Consider the following 18,457-nt stretch of genomic DNA (forward strand, 5'->3'; position numbering starts at 1 on the left):
ATTAATAAAAACTTTTAAAATAAAATTAATATTTCTTTTCAACCAAATAACTATAGCATCCTGAAATAAGAATTGAATGTCAGCAAATAGTTTTTAAAATATTTTAATATATTTTTCAATTACATGAAAAAACAATGATTCTTTTTTAAAAAAATTCTGAATTTCAAATTTTCTCTCTCCTTTCATTTTTAACTTCCCTCCTTGAAAAGGCAAACAAATTAATGTAGATTATGCATTATAGTCATGCAAAACCTATTTCCATATTAGCCATGTTGCAAACCAAATAAACCAAAAACAAATAACAAGAAAAATAAATAAAGAAAAAAAAAAAAGGATGTTTCAATCTGCATTCAGATAGACTCAATTCTTTCTCTAGAGATGGATTCAGAATTGTATTGGATCTTTGTATTTCTGAGGATATTTAAATCATTTACAGTTGATCATTGTACAACATTGCTATTACTGTGTGCAATGTTTCCTTGGTTCTATTCACTTCAAATTGCACCTTCTCAATTTCCAATTTTTTGCCACCACCAAAAGAGATGTTATAAACATTTTTGTGTTAGTAGGTCCTTTCTCTTTAAAAAAAAACCTTTTTGGTGTAAAGAAGTAGTGATGGTATTATTGGGTCGGAGTATTAATGGTTTTATAACTCTTTGGGCATAGTTCCAAATTGGTCTTCAAAATAGATGAATTCACAACTCCACCAATGATGCATTAAATTAACATCCAAATTTTTCTACATCCCCTCCAACATTTGTCATATGCATTTTCTGTCATATTAGCCAATTTGATAACTCTAATGATATTTCAAAGTATTTTTAATTTTCATTTCTCTAATCAATAGAAATTTGGAGCATTTTTTTCATATGACTATAGATTGCTTGATTTTTCTTCTAAAATTTTCCTGTTCATAATATTTGATTATTTACCAATTGAAGAATGATTTGTTTTCTTATAGGTTTCACTCAGTTCTACATGTATTTGAAAAATGAGGCTTTTTATAAGAGAAATTTGTTGTAAAATCTCCTCCTTCCAGTTTTTCATTCCTTCTAATCTTGGCTATATTAGATTAGTTTGGGCAAAAAAATTTTTCAGTTTAATGTGATCAAAATTATCCATTTTATACCCTACAATGTTCTCTGTTTCTTTTTTATCATAAATTCTTCCAGATGAGATATTCCACATTCCTTTAAATTTCTAAATATTATACCCACTTTGACCTTATGTTGGTACACAGTGTGAAATGTTGATATATAGCTAGTTTCTGCCAAACTCCTTTCCTGTTTACCCAGCAATTTTTGTCAAATAGTGCAAATAGTGTCCCCAAATTCAGCAAATAGTTTTTAATGATATTCTAACAAAGAGGGAGAGACTGAAAGCAAGAGCCAGAGCAAGAGAGAGAGAGAAAAAGAGAGACAGAGAAAGACAAACAGATAGACAGAGAGAGACATAGAGAAAGAGAGACAGAGACAGAGAAAGACACACAGAGTCAGAAAGGGGCAGAGATACAGAAAGAAAGAGACAGAGACAGAGAGACAAAAAAGAACACACAGAGAGAGACAGGGAGACAGAGAAAGCGAGACAGACAGACAAACAGAGATACAGAGAGACACAAAGACAGAAAAACAGAGAGCTAATATGAATAATTCAAAAAGAAACATGGAATAACTTGTATAAACTAGTATAGAATGAAAAATTTGAGGTCAAAAAACAATTTACTCATTTGTAAATTACAAATAAAAGCCCTCTGTGATCATTTGAAGCTATTTGTTATTCTGCACACACAACAGTTTGACTTATGTATTTGTTATATGCACACGTGTGTATAAACATATACAGAAACTATATATACATATATATAAACACTGATATGCACACAGATATGTGCATATGTATATATGCACTTATAAGGAATTTTTAATGTCATACTGTTAGAAAATATGGATTCTCTTTACTTTTCTCAAAACAGATGGGAAATAAAATATTTCCCATTCCAATTCTTCTGCATTTGATTCTGCTCCAAACTTCTCAAATGTGCTTTAGGGAAAAATGAGATTTTTGTTCACCTGCTCCCATTAACAACTATGTTGATAGGGAAATAGCCAGGCATGGAAAGAAGTGATGTTATTTTATTCCACATATTTAGGGGTCACTGCTTTAGAGTCCTAAGAGGCACTGGCCTCTTTTTTCTGTGCCATAATAAAAGTGGGTTAGGAAAAGAGAAACATAAAAATATAGAGAAAGCCTAGTTGTGTCTACTGTATCTAAGAGGTACATAGCTGCTATTGGTCCCCTACTCAGGCATGTCATCTGAGGAAGGGGATGATTGTGACATGATTATGATGAATGATGGTAATACAGCCTTGACTATCTTATAGTGGGGGGAGTTTAAAGTAGTAATTATTCATGTTTACACAAAGATTTCAGGTTTACAAAAGAACTTTTTCACAATAATTAACATTCACACATACATATATAAAATACCCAAGAACACATGAACTAGTAAACGCAACTTTTATTTTCCCATTTTGACAAGTGATGAAATTTAGGCTTAGAGGAATTCAGTAACTTGGAGAAGGACACTAATAAGATTCACATTCAAATCCTGGTCTTTGGATTCCAAGCCTCAATGACATAGTAGATAGAACATTGGGTCTGAAATCAGAAAGACCTGAGTTCAAGTCCAGTTTTATATACTTTCAAATTATATGACCATGGACAAGTTATTGAAACTATTTGCTTGTTTCCTCAATTGTAAAATAAGATTGATAATAGCTCTTACCTCAGGATTGTTGTGAGGATCAAACAAGATAAACTATGTAAAATACTTAGCACAGAGCTGGGTACATAATAGACACTATATAAATATTAGTTGTTTTTGTTGTTATTGTATTCAGATCTTTGGACTGTTTCTTTTCTTCCTGTAATTCTATTAATCTTTGGACCCTAGAATCAGAGGAATAAGATCTAGATTACTATTAATAACTCATATTTCTGTAGGCCTTCAAGACTGCAAAATACTTTTATATCATCTTGTTTTTTCCTCCCAACAAATCTGTGAAGAAACCAATCAGTCAGTGGTTATTTCATAAGCACTTGCTCTGTTCCAGACACCTTGCAATTGCTAAGGATAACAAAAGACAAGTAATTCAAGGCAACAATGGGCATGGGGTAGTGGTTAGAAAGGTATACAGAATTGAGTTCACCAGCCTCTTTCTCTTACTGGAACTGACTATAGTCAATACAGAAAAATAAGGAAAAAATAATTTTCTTACTGGTACCATTCCTTAAAATCTTTGCTTGTCATAGTACTGCAAATGAAAGCAAGTGGTTAGAGATAGGAAACAATGGCTCCATGTGGTCCAGGCATACATCTTTCTGACTATTCTTTGGTGTTCTCTTTTCTCCATCCTGTCCCCTAAATGAGACAATTTGGTTATGTAAGAGAGGGACGCCACAGCTTAAAAGAGATAAAACAAAATTTGTAGTGATGAAAACTTGGTTTCAAATTTTGCCTCTGATACTTACTTGCTGTGGACAAGTTATTTAGTTTCTCAGAGCCTCAGTTTCCTTATCTCTGCAATGAAGATAATAATACCAGTAATATCATAGATCCATAAGATCAGGGTTTTTTAGAATCTATTGAGTTCAACTTAGTCATTTTGCAACTGAGGAAGTTAAAGCACAAAAAGACAAGGTGAATTTCTCATGGTCTATATCTCATGTTTGTCTATGAAAAGATTTGAAACCATGTCTTCCTGATTCTAAACCCAAAGACTTATTCATTATATAAAATAATAACAATAATCACAATAATAACATTTACATAGCATTTATTTCATGACAAGCACTGTGCTAAGTGTTATACAATTATCATCTCATTTGATTCTCATTATTTATTTATTTATTTATTTATTTATTTATTTATTTTTGAGAGGCTGTTGGAGTTAAGTTACTTGCCCTGGATCACACAGTTAGTAAGTGTTAAGTATCCGAAGTCAAATTTGAACTCAGGTCCTCCTAACTCCAAAGTCAGTGCTCTATCTACTGCATCATCTAACTGCATTTTTTTGCTTTTCTCTAATTTGATTTTCACAATAACCTGAGGGGAGGGAGAGGTAAGTGCTCTTATTATCCTCATTTTACAATTGGGAAAATTAAGGCAACCTGAGGTTAAGGGTATTTCTAGGGTCCCACAGCTAATAAATATAGAGGCTGAGCCTGGATTCAAACCCATATTTTCCTGACTCCAAACCCAGTGCCCTATTCATTATGGGACATTCTACTTCTGAATTGTGACTCTTAAATGAAATAATTCATGTAAAGTAGTTTGTGAACTTATTTTATTAATGCTTATTATCAACAATGCATTTTGGAGGAGAAAACATGTCTTGCAGGCCTATTACTGTATTTATCACTGGTTCCAACACAGAGTACGCCAAAAGAAAATTGTTAAGTAATGATCCTAAGCTCAACATGCTTTATTCCTGAGATCCTTCTACTGAGATCATTCCCTTCACATCAGGGTATAACAGTGAGAGAGGTCCTCAGGCTTATTAGGGTGAGATAAAGGGAACTTAACTCAGCTGTAGTGCTTATGTGCAGGGACATATCATCTGTTTCCCCAAGTATCTTTGGCAAGATTAACAACCTTGTCCACCTTTATTCAGGATAGGAATTACTACCCTCCAGCAAAGGGAAAATTTGATCCTGGAAACTCAAATATAAAGAAATTAAACTGTAATTCTATATTTCCATAGAATTCTATAATTCTAACAACAACAACAATGGATTTGAAACAGAAGCATCTCTACTTCTGGGACTTCTCTTTTTTTCTACTAAGAACATTTCTACTAAGAACATTTGCAAAATGTTCTTGTAATGGGACATCTAGGAGGGAGTACAATCATGTAGTAGGTCCAATTAGGATCTTGGATCAAAAAATAATCACTTTCTCTCACCTACCAGAGTTTTAGGAAACTGAATATCCATGATATTTTCTGATGATAGCCCAGAGATACTAATAATATGAAGAAGTCTTCTCTCTTCGTAGAATGTAAGCTTCCTAAAATCAAGAAATATTTCATTTTTGCCTTAGATCTCTCAGTGTTGCTTGTGGACAGTAGCTTCTTAAATATTTCTCTGGTTGAAATGAAGCAAAGAACAAACATGCATACCAAAGGCTTTAGCAAGCTATGAGGTCAAAAGTAGGTAAATAAAAACTGGGACTGACATACCTGAGGAAAAGTAATATCAAAAATCTAGGTATACAATCAATAAATAACATAGGAACTGAAGAGACAGTATGGAGGAAGATAGATAAAGAAAAAAATTGAAAGAATGAGCAACCAAGAGAATATGATTCTAAAATTAACCTAGCCAAAGGTACTTGCTACTAAAACTATTACCCAAAGACTTGGGCTGTTTGGCCTTAAAAGTAAAGCAAGTTACAAATGCTAAAGCTAAACTTGGAGAAGGCACTGAGATGAGGGAGTAAGGAATTAAAAGTAATTGATAGTAAGCTTGAAGTGAATTACTAAAGTTTAGGGAGTGAATAACTCAAATAATTGGCCCCATTCTTGGCATAGCTAGCCAGTCACAACATAGTGTAGGAAAAGGCATGAAGCAACCCTTAAAGGCCATTTTTGGACCCTATTTTCCATAATAATTAGGACGTTTGGTCAGGCAGTGTTAGTAGCTTTCTACATTTAAAATTTATCTTTAATTGAAACTATACTTGTACAAACCTAACAGAGAGGCAGCAAATGCTTTCTCCAATTAATGAACTTTACTAAAAGGTTTCATGAACCACCCTGTTCTACATTCATAGTTCACATTTACTTGATAATGATCCACAAGAGGAAAATGATACAGCTTAAGTCATATAAATTTATATCACTGGGACTTTGGGGGGAAGTGGGGAATCATAGAAGAAGATTTGAGAATCTGTATACTATATCTCTTTCTGTAATTTTAAACTTGGGGTAAGTGAAATTATGTCTAGAGAAACAAACCTATGATAATTTAATGAAATACTGGCTAACAAGGGGTATGTGAACAGAGTTCCAGAAAGCTTACCATGTTCCAGAAGTCTCTTGAGATTGGGTTGGGATTGTAAAAGAATGAATGAGTTCACTCTGGGCTAATCCCAAATTTGTATCTGAGTATTCTGGAAAGAAAGCATAATTCTTCTAATAGGGTATGGGAAAATGAGATACCAGGATATAAGACCAGGCCCAGGTAATTTTATTTGTAGTGTGGGAATCATAATAGACAAAAAGTTTCTAAGGAAACTAGTAAGACGTCTATGAACCAATACAGAGTTCAGTGAGTAAAACTAGAACAATTTATACCATTACAATAATGTCATAAAGAAAAAAAAAACAACTTTGAAAGACCTTAAGTCTGATCAATACAAAGATTAATGATGGTTCTGGAAAACTGAAGATGAAATATGTAACTTACCTCTTATAAGAGATGATGACTTAAAATGTAGAATTGGTCATAGATATTTGGATAAGGACAATGTGGGAATTTATTTTTGGACTAGGCATATTTGTTATGAAAGCCTTATTTTATTTTATTTTCATTGTTCAATCTGGAGAAAAGAGAGGATATGTAACAAAAGCAAGAAAAATTTTATAATGGAAGAGAAAAAAAAAAGAAGAAAAAAGTTTAGGACCCATTAAGTAGTTCTCTTTATAAGTACTTTGGATCGCACATATTATTTCTGAATTTATACTTTTCTATATGAAAAAAACAAAACAAAACATTATCTTACATTCAATTTGGCTTAGATATCGTCAGGGAAAGAGGCAGAATGCTATGATCTATAGTCAATTCATGATGACCCAACTTAGTTATAGTCATTTCTGATGCCAAGAGAGTTTTTCTCAGAAGAGGGACAGTTCCAGGAATTTAGTAGAAAACATCAGTTTCTTTTCCTTGTTGAAGGTCAATGTAAGTTATCTTTTATGGTTTTCTCCAGAGATGTGCTGAAGTCAGTTCTAGCAGGCTCAGGAGAGCAAATTGTTAAATATTCATTATGAACATTTATACCTTAGAAATCAGCAAATGCTACAAATCAGGTCTCTATTTATTATCTGGTCAGTTTCTAGATTTAAGAAAGTGATGGAGAAAACTCTTCAATAAGCAGATTAAATTTAAAAGTGTTTGATATATACTTCCCTCACCCCTACCCCTCCAAAGTCAATATTACACATTTGCCAGTATACTTCTAGCTTCATCCAAACTGTTACTCCTACACTACTAGTTTCTTTTGACCTATTTTATTACCCATAAAATTATGCAATCAGAAAAAGTGGAACATCTAGGATATAATTTAATATAATATAATTCTATAAAGAATCTTGCTTACTGCATAAAATTACCTGCCAAAACAATCTACCATAGTATCTGAAATTCTACCACTCTCTTAGGTCAAAGCCATTAATATTCTTTGCTAATATGCAAATATAATATGTAAATATAAGCAATGCCCAAATAACACCTTAATGAGAAATATGTTTTCAGATTAGCTTCAGTCAGATCGAGGGATTAGAGTTCAGGAAAGCCTTGGCAGCTATTAATCTAACATGGTAACAATAATATAGGGCAAGATACCCTCAATATATTCTGAATATCTCCTCTTCCTTTTTGCCTACTATCTTGTCACACTGGGACAATGTCTAACTTGAGACTCTGCTATTCTATTTGATGACTATTTCCTCAGGATTACTCTTTTAAGAAGGATTCTAGCTATCCCTCATTTCACTCATGCTATGAGTGAATCTTTAGATTCTCCTCCTTGTAAATTTCAAAGGCTTCTGGGATTTTTGGATTTCAGACTTCCCATCAATGTCTTTAGCACTATCCCCTTGGGACAGCAGCAGCTGGCAGCAATGTGCGCACTATCAGGAGCCAAGGACAGATTAGATTCATGGCTTTATGAAGAGTCTAGCAAAGAAATTACATCATATCCTTTTAATATATGCATTTTCTAACTTTGAGTATACTTCCCCCTCTGGACTCTTATATTCTTATGGGAAAGTCAATTACAGATATTTTGGGGGATAGTTTGCACTAAATTTTCTTATTATGCTACCTTAATAATTACACATTTCTAAAAATTATTAAAGACTAGGTGATTAAATTATTCTTACTCTTAGGGAAAAGCATATCGATGTGGGCTGTATGAAAATATTAAATCATTCAACTTCTCTGGGAAATATCTAGTACTTTGAGGGGGGAGATATAGCCTTACTTTAGGACTTTAGACTCATCTGTGATAGTGAAAAATGGGAGAAGAGTCCTCAGGGATTATATACAGGATATATAAAGTTATAAGACAGTTCAGAGCTGGAGTAGGTACAATTGAAGATGTGAAGAACAATGGGGGAAAGGTTTATGGAAATGGTGGTTTTGAGTTAAGTTGTAAAGGTGACAAGACAAAAATGTGGGAAACCTCAAAGAAGAACAAATGTTTCAGTTTTATTGGCTATGGAAAAAGATATGATGTAGTGACAGAAAAAAAGGGAAGGTTAGGAACAATTCATGAAAGACTATTCCTTGAGAGATTATTGTCTGAGTATGAATTTTGATTAGAAAAAAACGTGCTTGCAAAATCAAGGAGAGGCTGCTTTTTAATTCAAAGAAGAGCTGAAAAGTTCAAAAGACCTCAGAGAAAGATAAAACATAGCAATAAATTCCAGCAGCCTTTGTCAGAAAGCAGCCTGCTTTGTTTAGATTTGGCAAGAAGAAAACTGTACAGTGTTTATATGGATATGGGCTCTGACTTATTACTGGGTCAACTTCCCTAGCATTCTGACATCTATAAGATTCTCATTGTGTATCTATCACCTATCACCTATCAGTGAAAAGACTAACCATATTCAACCACCAGGAGGCAGAGTGAGGTTGGTGGATAACATCATCTGCCTTTCTGGTTTTTAGGAGAATAAAAGAAAATGCTGTTTGAATACAGTCAGTTAAAGTCTGGGTTCTATTCAGAAAGAAATAGTTTGTACTGCTATTCACTGTAGCTTCTTGTTATTCCCTCAGCATTTTCTACTTTTGGAACATATGAGGACTACAGAAATTCCTGGCAATCAGGCTCCTATTGGGGTAAAGGTTGAAACAGCAAAGGCTGGAGGCAACAAAAACCATCTGGGATTTCTTTGTTCATAGAATTCCCTAACCCCTGATAATGAGATGAGAAAAACCAGTCAGGGAACTAGACCAATTTTGTTACAGGGAAAAAAATAAGCTAACAAAATTGATTCTAATCAATTAATGCAAAATTAATGAAAATATAGCATTCATTAATTTAATCATGAAGTGTGGGAAAGAGGTTTTTTTTTTTTTAACATAAACAACTTAGTTTCTGGGGAGAATTAACAGTTTAGTGTTCATTCTATCTACTTAAAAAAGAAAATATTTTTAAGTAGATAAAAACTGATTTAAAAAAATCAATTATAAAGATCCAAATGTCTCTAAAACATTTTACAAATCTGAATTCCATGATCTAGCTGTCCCATTAAGAAGACATTGCTTGCCCTTATTCAGGATTCAGATTCTGAAATTTATTCATTTGGAGTAACTATCACACATACCAGAAAAAAAACAAAATAATAATAATAGCCTTTAGTTTTGGAGAGATTTATGACTTACAAAGCACTACAAACTTCATATTTACCTTGTAACATAGGTAGTACATTTATTTTTAATCCCAATGCATAGATGAGGAAATAGAGAGGTTTCTTATTTAGAAGTTCAATAACTAACTATGTAAGGGTGAACATTGGAGAGCTGCTTGAGACATGAAAATAGAATATGTGACTTTCCATACATCCTCATAAGGCAACAAATAACTCCTTGAAACCTATTGCAAGCAGTAGTACTCTTCATTCAGCTTCCAATAAACTAAAATCACATTTAATTATGATAAAATATCATCTAAAATTTTATCATATGTTAAGCATTGACAAATACCATTAAGAAGACGAGACTGCAAAAGACAGGTAAATAGAATGAGTCTGGCTCCATCCAGCATATTGCTTGCAAAAGTTGGTAGCAAGCTTCATTTTCATTAGCGGTTTGAGACAAATTTTCCAAGTAAATTTAATACATGTGGCCACTGCCCCAACAGAATCAAAAAGTGTTTTTCATGAGGTTCCTCAAATTTCATGTTGACAAGTACAGAATTTATTTATCCAGAATGGTTGGAGAATGGTTCATTTTATCCAACTTAATATTCTAATTATTAGAGATTTACAATATAGCCCAGAAGTCAGTATCTTAATTATAGCATATTTGGCATGTTCTGTCACCAGCATGAAGTAGAGAATGTGTGAGTATAATTGGCAAGTCTTGCAAGTACCAATGTGAGGGCCATCATATGATAATTGTGGTTGTCCTGTATTCTGTCTTTATCACAAATGTAACATTTGATGTCATATATTTAGACTACTAATTTCAGAACAATCATAGAACCTAGAAACATTGTGGTATAATATTATTTGTGGGATTAAGAAGACTTCTATTCAAACCCCATCTGAAAATCACTAGTGTTATGATACTGGGCAAATCACTTAATTCTGCTGAGACTCAGTTTCTTTATCCATAAAATGGACATAGTGACTGTACCTAGTTTTCAGTACTGATTGAAGAGTGAACTGAACATTTCATAAGCCTTAAAGCTCATTATACATTAATGATCCATAATCATCATCAGTATCATTAGTTTTGAGATTTCCAGGTGACATATTGTAGTGATGACAGCAGCTCATGAAAACCATCATTTGAAAACATCTCCAGTAGAATGTAAGCTTCTTTAAGGAAGAGATGGTTTATGCTGATGTGTTTTATATTCTTGAACACAAGGTCCTGTATATTGTAGGCACTTTAAAATGTGCATTTAATTGAATCCACTAAAGTACTGAGAAGTTTCAACTTCTGTCAGTTATAGGAATATCTACAATTAATTCATTTCAAAGGGATTTTATCCTTGAAGTAGGCAATAATAAAATACCATAAAACAGGATATCAATCATATTGACTTGCTGATTCAAAAGACCCTTGCAAATTTCACAATCACATCGTGATTGTAAAAGGTACAGTTATGACATGTGACAAGCTTTTGAGTATAAGTTACTTCTATAAATCCTACAAGATACAAAAACTGAGTTGATTCCATACTCCCTCTGTAACATTCTAGAAATGGTATTTAAAATCAACTTCTTAAATTAGTTTGTAATCAATTATTTATTTCTCATATAGGTAAAAGTCAAAGGGGGTGGGGAGAATTAATTATCTATTGTGATAGATGATTATTCCAATCAGGTACTAATCAGTTTAATATAATTTCATTGAGGTAGTAATTATAGATTCTGAGATGAGATTTCAGACCTGTGAACTGTGGATTTTAAGTTTACTTGTTTAATCATAGGAAGCCAACTGGAGGACCTCCATTTTTGTGTTTCCTTGTTATAGTGACCAAGCCCAAGGTGGCAAAGGTGACTTAATTAGACGGAAAGTCCCCCAACTACTTTTTTTTGCCCTTTTGTCACTTTGCTTGTTTAATGCTTCTATTGAGCATGTAGCCAAAAAATGATCCAGGTTGCCAGCCTGTAATCTGACTTTCTACCAGTCCATGGATGTGCTCATATACTGGGTAGAGGACCTAAAAGATCAAGATAGGTCTGTTAAGGTATGTTCATTAGATAATTAAGAATTAATGATTATACTAGTTGTATTGTTCCATTTGTAATGTCTGGGTATCAAGCACTATAAAATCAAGACCTTGGAAGAAAGGGGCAACTCAGATCTTGAGGAATATCTGAAGTCCACTTCATTAGAAGGGGCCATGGATCTTGTAATAAAGTTACATTGACCCAGAATTTCCTGTTTTAGTGATGTTGTTTTTTGTTTTCTTTCAGAATGGACAATTTTCAAATAATGCAACAGCATTATATGTGAACATATGTGGTGAACAATCACCATTGTTCAAAAACTCCTGCTAAGGATTAGTTGTGTTACAAGCCACTTAGATAGATTCTCAAGTGATAAAGAAATAAAGGACATGGGCCCTGCTCTCAATTAGCTTATTGATTTGAATTTTTCTGCTGTTTGAATTCCAACTAAATCCTAAAGTTATAGTTTGTACAATAACTGCTAGTATTTTTATAGAGCTTTAAGGTTTTCAAAGTCACTTAACCTCTGTTTGCTTCAGTTTCTTCAAGTGAAAAATGGTGTCAATAATAGCACATACCTCTCACAGTTGTTATGAGGATCAAATGAGACAATATTTATAAAAAAAAGCTCTTAGCATAGTGTAGCACAGAAGAGGCTTTTTATATAAATGCTTTTTTCACTTCTCTTTCCTTCTATGTATGAATAAGATCCACACCAAAATATTGATTTGCCAATCAATATACAACTATATATTGTGAATGTATACAGATATGTGCATATAAAGTCATTTTTCCTTTGATATAGTAGGACCTTGGAGGGAGTATGTCTGCCTAAATGTTCAAAACATTGTTTCCTTTTATGATATTTCTCTATTAAATAGAAAGAAGCAGATGTTTTTCTTTCTGAATTCACATGAATTTCTTACCAAGGGAGAGTTCTGATCTCTTCTATCTCTTTAATCTGCATACTTTTATAGGTAGTTGATATTTCTAAATGAGATGATTAAAGTGAATACTTACTTCTCAGAGCCCATAGGAAAATGAAGATTACCTTCCCTAACTCTGCCCCAGCAGACACTAGTTGAAATGAGTTACTGGCCAGCCAGGTAAAATTACACACAACTATAGTTAGTTTTACACAAAAATGGAATAAATACTTGTATGGTATGATTTGAAGATGTCAAAGTATGATCCCCCAAACCAAAAGTTCTACAGATCATGTGTTATTATCTGAAATTCCTGCAATGCAACATTTCTTTATTATTATTATTATTATAACTTTTTATTGACAGAATCCATGCCAGGGTAATTTTTTACAGCATTATCCCTTGCACTCACTTCTATTCCGATTTTTCCCCTCTCTCCCTCCACCTCCTCCCCTAGATGGCAAGCAGTCCTATATATGTTAAATATGTTACAGTATATCCCAGATACAATATATGTGTGCAGAACCGAACAGTTCTCTTGTTGCACAGGAAGAATTGGATTGAGAAGGTATAAATAACCTGGGAAGAAAAACAAAAATGCAAACAGTTTACATTCATTTCCCAGTATTCTTTCTTTGGGTGTAGCTGCTTCTGTCTGTCATTGATCAAATGAAACTGAGTTAGATCTTCTCTTTGTCAAAGAAATCCACTTCTATCAGAATACATCTTCATACAGTATCATTGTTGAAGTATATAATGATCTCCTGGTTCTGCTCATTTCACTTAACATCAGTTCATGTAAGTCTCTCCAAGCCTCTCTGTATTCATCCTGTTGGTCATTTCTTACAGAACAATAATATTCCATAACATTCATATACCACAATTTACCCAACCATTCTCCAATTGATGGGCATCCATTCATTTTCCAATTTCTAGACACTACAAACAGGGCTGCCACAATCATTTTGACACAAACAGGTCCCTTTCCCTTCTTTAGTATCTCTTTGGTAATGCAACATTTCTTTAGCCCCTTCACATCACTTGCAATGCGGGAGAATGCCAGAAGACATAAGATAAGTACTTAAAGGAGAAAAGCAAAATTGCCATGATAAAGCAAAAAGATAAGAAGTAGAGAAATGAGTGGGTACCAAATTGAAACTTTATCTATTTTACATTTTATTTGTGGTCTGATATAATGTTTCCTTAAACAACAGACTTAAAGGATCTACTATAATTGAGAAATTGGCTTTTCCATTCATCCTTTTTGGTTCCAATCTTAAGTTACCTCTGGGCAGCAGCAACCTATATACCACAATTATTTGAGGTGAATTACCAAGTCCCTGTGAAGTGTTGACATGTCTGGAGAATAGGAAAGGAAATGATGGTAAGGCGTTTTCTCAGGCTTTCATTGAATAACATTTGACTTTGTTATAAAGGAGATCTTATATATTCTGATTATTAGTTCATGACAACAAATCACCTTCCTCTGATGCTAATATGTTTTGATCCTTTGAGAGATGCTCTAAGTATTGGCAGTAGTAGTATCTGTCATATTGGGAATCTCAGAGTAATGAACTCTCTAGGACCTGAACTTGGAACAAATCTATCTCTTTCTCTTTCTCTTTCTCTTTCTCTTTCTCTTTCTTTCTCTCTCTCTCTCTCTCTCTCTCTCTCTCTCTCTCTCTCTCTCTCTCTCTCTCTCTCTCTCTCCTTTTCCTCTCTTTCTCTTTTTCTCTGTCTCTGTCTTTTCTTTCTCCCTCCCTTGTTCCCACTCTCTTTCTTTAATCATAGAAAACCGTATTCAAAATCAATTATCATGAGCATTATATTGTGAAGTAGTTAGGTAGATTAAATTTGTTGTGGCAAAAAAAGGGTTATGCCCAAGGTTATCCATGTACAAGTGATGCTTTCCCACTCTGAGGCTATCAAATTTCTTCAATATAAATATTTAATGCAGAAAATCACCTTACGTTAAATGCAATTTGAGTTGGCAGGCAGTACAAATTCACAAGTCACATTAGAGAATCAGAAAATGTTAGACCTAGAAGGGGGCCTGGGGAATAAATCCAAACTCTTCATTTTGAAGGCAAAGAAAATGACAGATTATAGGACTTCCCCAAGAAAATATAACTAGTTAGTGAAAAAGCAAGTACTGGGACCCATTTATCTTAACCTCTAGTGAACTGCTTATAGAGTTAGAATGATAAGCCCTTCCCAACAATGGGGAAATATAATTCCCTAAGAGACAATTTGGAGTTCTGTCATAATCTGTTGATCATAGTTATTCTTAGTTTTATAGATGAGTAAAATGGTTTTATAAACAAAGCTACCAGGAATAATTCAAAAACGGATATAAGGGAAAGAAGGAAGATTAGATTTTGGATCATCTATATCTAGTGATATAAGAATTAGAAAGAAAACTTACAGAGACTCAGAAAAAATATATAAATGAAAATATACAATTTTCTCTCATTCCAAGAGAAAGCAAAATAAGCAGAATCCCAATTACGCAGTGACTTGATCTTCAGCAACCTCAACCATTATGGTATTATTCAGGATTTAAAATTAAAAGGCTTTCATGAGTGAAGAAAACAGCTGTCAGAAAACATATATATATATATATATATATATTTAAATATATCATTAGGAATGATAGAACTTAAACATAATAAATCCATGAGTATTTATTAAGTTTAGTATCTGCCAGACATTGAGCTAGGAGCTGACAATACAAATATGAAGAGTGAAAAAATCCCTACTTTTAAGAAGCTTGCATTCTAATGTGGTAGAATATAGAAGATATTAAATTAAAACTTGTTGAAAGAATGAATAAACAAAACACCAAAATAAAACAGCAACCAGCTAATTGCCTTTGACATTACCTTGTTTTCTGACCAGGCAGATTCATAATGCTTCTCTTTTTCTTACTTCTAGGGATACCTTGGTTGATAATACAGAAATGTTTCATTTTTGCATTTTAGGGAAATAAGATACCATATTGTGTAGTGTAGGCATTCATTTCTGTGTGAGTTTAAGGCAGTGAGACAGAAATATGGACTGAGATATCTGTTAAAGATTTCAAGGAGGTGAGTGGGATTTGAAATGAGACCTAAAGTTTAGGAATAATAATAATAAGGAGGATGGTGATGATGCAGAAGAAGAACAGAAAGAACACATTTAAAACAACCAATAATTCTGTAAAATCATTCTTAATATGTACTTTCAGAAATGCAAAGTAAACCTTTTGGAAAGGATGCTAACAAAAATCAGGACAATAACAAATCACAGAATCAATGATTCTGTCAGCTATGGAGTGATTAACTCTTCCTCAATCAAAAAGGAGGAAGAGAATCAACAGACAGTTCTAGAGTATAGAATAAGCAGGTCAAATTTTTACAAAGATATTTTACAAAGATAAAATAAGGAGACCTTATTTTACAATGCAATAGTCAAAACTAAACAGGTAAATAGTAATAAAATCATAGAATGTAATTCAAATAGTTTACCTCTGGATATAGCCTTAGAAATGGCTAAATATAGGAATCAAAATATCCACAGGCAATGATATCTGTATAAACTGAGGCACAATATGTTTACAATATACTATTGAAATATTAAACTTATGACAGAATGAGCACACTCCCTATTATTTAGGGGTAATAATAATTATAACAACTTGCTTTAAGGTTTATAAAGTACTTTTCATATGTTAGCACTGGATCTTCATTACAATTCTGTGTGATAGGGACTATTATTAACTTTAAGAAAAAAGAAACTGAGACTGAGAGAAATTAATAACTTGTCCTAGGACACAGACAATAAGTATATGAAGCTGGATTTAATTCCAGTTTTAGCACTCAATATGCTACCAATTGTTAAGGATCTATCCAACCTGTTCTCTGCAGCTTAGAGACGTTCACAGGTGATTAATCTGGAGAACAAAAAAATATGAGTTCTACTAAAATTGGAATATCATTACAGGTTGAACTTTTGTCCACAATTGGCCAGATATAACACTGATCCATAAAAACTTAAGAATTTAGTATTTAATAGATGCCACCATGACAAATATAATCTCTAATAACACAATAAAAAGTTATCTAAGCAATTTCTTCATCTGAGAATTGTCTGTTCATATCCTTTGACCATCTATCAATTGGAGAATGGCTTGATTTCTTATAAATTATTATCTATTATCTTATAAAATTCTTATAAATTAAATTATCTATATATTTTGAGGCCTTTATCAGAACCTTTGACTGTAAAAATGTTTTCCCAGTTTATTGCTTCCTTTCTTATCTTGTCTGCATTAGTTTCAGCATGACCTATTCTTGATGAGGCCATCTGGTTATTTGTAATCACTGCTTCCATTCCAGATGTTGCCAGCTATGCTTTAAAGATTCTTTCTAGTAAATTCCCCAAGAATTGAAATCAAGCTCATTGGCCTTTCCTTCTCTCTATTTCCTTCCCTCCCTCCCTTCATCTATCTCTCCTTCCCTTCTTTCCTCCCTCTTTTCTTTCCCTTCTTTTTCTTCTCTTTCCTTCCTTCCTTCCTTCCTTCCTTCCTTCCTTCCTTCCTTCCTTCCTTCCTTCCTTCTTTCCTTCCTCCCTCCCTTCCTTCCTTCCTTCTTTTCTTCCTTCCTTCCTTCCTTCTTTCCTTCCTTCCTTCCTTCCTTCTTTCCTTCTTCCTTCCCCCTCCCTTCCTCCATCCCTCCTTCCCTTCCTTTCTTCCTCTCTCCCTCTCTCCCTTTCTTCCTTCCTTTCTTCCTCTCTCCCTCCTTCCCTTCTTTCCTTCTTTCCCTCCCTCCCTCCTTCCCTTCCTTCCTTCTTTCCCTCCCTCCCTCCCTTCTTCTCTTCATTCCTTCCTCCTTCTTTCCCTTCCTTCTTTCCTTCCTTCCTTCTTTTCTCCTTTCCTTTTTAAAAACAGGACATTTTCTCTTTCCTAGACTTGTGGGACTTCTATTTTCTATATTTCAAAAATCACTAACTAATTTAGTAATCATCTCGGCCTATTTTTTGCTTTGTTTTTGGGATGTGACATAGGGCAATCAGGTGTCATTTTACTAGTTCCTTTCTTATTTTAGGAATCAACTTTCTCTTATTCATTTCTATTCTGTCAGGATTTTTCTTGGTTTGGATTTGTTTTTATTTTAGACCTGTTATTTCATTGATTTAGAAAACTCTCTGGTATGATCATCAGTTTAGAACTAGGAGAGATCTAATACAACCCCCTCATGTTACACATTAGGAAGTTGAGGCTAAGTAAAATGACTTGTCCCATATTATACAGATAGTAAATGACAGAACTAGAATTCAAAACTAGGACCTTTAATTCCAAATTCTGTGCTCTTTCTCTTGTACCATGTAGAACTGAACATATTATTATGCAACATTTATTCAGAAATTTCAAGATGGCAGAATTTATGAAATAAATGACTTGAAGGACAAGAGAGGGAGAATCTTGACTCTCTTTCTTTCCTAGGTACCATGAGGTCTGAAATTCTGCAAATAGCAGCTTCATTCCTTCCATCTTTCTTTTAAATGAGATATATTTGATAGGAAGAATACAGTGAATTTTAAGAAAAGTTAGCTATTTAGGAAAAATCAGAAAATAAGAGCTCATTGGGTTCACAAAAGATTTGGGTTTGAATTTTGGTTCTGCTATAGGCTATGTCTAACCACATGTTCTTCTGCAAGTCATTTAGTCTTCTTGGACTTCAAGGAACTAGAAATTAAGTGGATGCCTATCATTTGGGGAATGGCTGAATTAGGTATGGTATATGAATGTAATGGAATATTATTGTTTTATAAGAAATGATGAGCAGGTTGTTTTCAGAA

The sequence above is a fragment of the Sarcophilus harrisii genome, chromosome 3 (assembly GCF_902635505.1).
Source record: "Sarcophilus harrisii chromosome 3, mSarHar1.11, whole genome shotgun sequence".
Classification (NCBI taxonomy): domain Eukaryota; kingdom Metazoa; phylum Chordata; class Mammalia; order Dasyuromorphia; family Dasyuridae; genus Sarcophilus; species Sarcophilus harrisii.